At 35.7% G+C, this 2239-nt stretch overlaps 1 pseudogene; it reads left to right on the top strand.

Annotated features, from left to right (window-relative positions):
- Positions 1 to 1658: 1658 nt before the first annotated feature.
- Positions 1659 to 1802, top strand: LOC141421162 (small nucleolar RNA SNORA48; annotated as a pseudogene).
- Positions 1803 to 2239: the final 437 nt, after the last annotated feature.

Here is a 2239-nt window from a genome sequence, read left to right on the forward strand (position 1 = left end):
CTCCACTGACCCAGTTTTGTGATAGTTTCAGAAATCAACAGCTCTCTGTAATCCTAGCTACCTGGGAGTTGGAGCTAGGAGAATCACAGTTTGAGGCCAATCCAGGCAAAAATTTGGCAAGACCCTATCTCAAAGAAAAAGCCAGATGTGGTGGTTCATATCTGTAATTCCAGTTACATAGGAGAGAGAGATAGGAAGATCACAGTTAGAGGCTAGCTCTAGGCAAAAACACAAGACCCTGTCTGAAAATAAGTAAGCAAAAAGGGCTGGAGGCATGGTTCAAGTGGTAGAGTGTTTGCTGTTTGCCACCCAAACAAAACAAAACAAAAAAACCAACAGATTCTAATCATGGTGGAAACTAGCAGTCTGGCAGCCTCTGGGGGAGACAGAATGGTAATGGAGCTTCTATAAAGCTACCTTCCCAGAGAAGTATAATTATTTGTACTTAGTGACTCTGTGGAAGCCCTGCTTCAAGGCTGCTTTTATTTGACCTATCGAAAACAACCACAGGCAATCATGGCTGGCTGAGGCAGTAGATAGCTTTTGAAACAAACAATGGGCTAGCCAGAGCTTAAAAGGAAAAAATTAGAATGAGCTGCGGGAGGGCTTTGAAAAGTTATGACACATTCTTGGAAGCATAGAAAGATAGGGGCACATATAGCTATTTATGATAAATTGATTTTAGAAAAGGGTGCTAAGACAACACATTGGGAAAAGAAGAGTCTTTGCAATAAATTGTGCCAGGACAACCATATATTCATTTGCAGAACATATAGTTGAACCTATAGTTCACACCCTATACAAAAGTTAACTGAAAATGAATGAAAGACCTAAATGTAAGAATTAACATTATAAATTTTTAAGGGAAAGACATAGCTGTACAACTTTGTAACCTCAGATTAAGCAAGATTTTCTATATGACATCAAAAGCATAAGAAGCAAAAGAAAATACATAACTCAACTTCATAAAACTAAAAACTTGTTTGCATGAAAAGACATTATCTAGTAAATGAATAGACAATCCACATAATGGGATAATATATTTACAAATCACATAGTTGATAACTGTTGATTATCTACAATATATAAAGGACTCTCCCAACTCAACCATTAAAAGATAAATAACCCAATTTAAGAATTGGAAAATAATAAGCACATGCAAAGATGCTTAACATCATTGCATGATAGGAAAATGCATAGCAAGACCATATTAAGATTTCATTTTATATCCAGTGTGATGGCAATCATCATAAAAAAAATCCAGATAATAATGGGTTGGCTAGAATTCTGAGAAACAGGAACCCTGTAATTAGGAATGAAAAATGGTGCAGAAACTTTGGAAAACAGTTTGGCAAATCTTCAAAAAGTTAGACATAGAGTTACTATCATTTCTCCTTCTTTGTAAGTGACCAGAAATCAAAGCAGATGGCAGCTACCAAAGGCTAAAATCCTGAAGGAATATTTTGGTTGTCTGTGCTGCTGGGAATATAAACACTGGTATTCAGGACACTTGAAATAGAAAACTCCAATGAAATACCTCAGGTTTTCAATAAAGATTCTAAAAGAGCTATACTCAAAATAAGGGCAGATAAAAACAGACCACCTAGACTAGATCAGTGTGATTTGCTCATGTGATATGCCTGCTTAGAAAAAAGAAGAACCCCTGGCAATGGGCAAAGAGACACCTCATTGGTGGTGTTCCTCTTATATCAGTCAGGGGCAAAGTAGATTACAGTACTTTGTTCATCCTAGCTTGATGCCTGGATCAGTGGCCAAAGCTGTTTCATGCCTAGGGCACAAAATAAAAAAAAAAGAAAAGAAAAAAGAACAATTAAATCTTCTGTGGAAAATGAAGACATCGTTCAAAGACCCCTTTCAGATATTAGGCCTAGCCCTCAAACCTTACTAGATACATCATAAAGCAAAAAAATTCCAAGGGACTTAAAAACAGGAGAGAATAGATAATAGAAACAGACTACACAGACAGTGGCTTAGATACTGGGATTATCAAATACACACCTTAAAATAATTATGATTAATATGTTTGACAAAATATGTAAAAAGAGAATGTCATTAAGCTGTTACATGTCAAAAAGAAAGATAAATGTTGGTAAAAAGATAACTAAATTGAGAAATTTAAAGACTAGAACAGCAGAAGAGAGAATTTGTGAACTGAAAAATAGGCCAGTAGAACATGTCAAGAATAAAGTCTGGACAGGGAAAAACTTTAAACAATACT

The sequence above is a fragment of the Castor canadensis genome, chromosome 2, assembly GCF_047511655.1.
Source record: "Castor canadensis chromosome 2, mCasCan1.hap1v2, whole genome shotgun sequence".
Classification (NCBI taxonomy): Eukaryota; Metazoa; Chordata; class Mammalia; order Rodentia; family Castoridae; genus Castor; species Castor canadensis.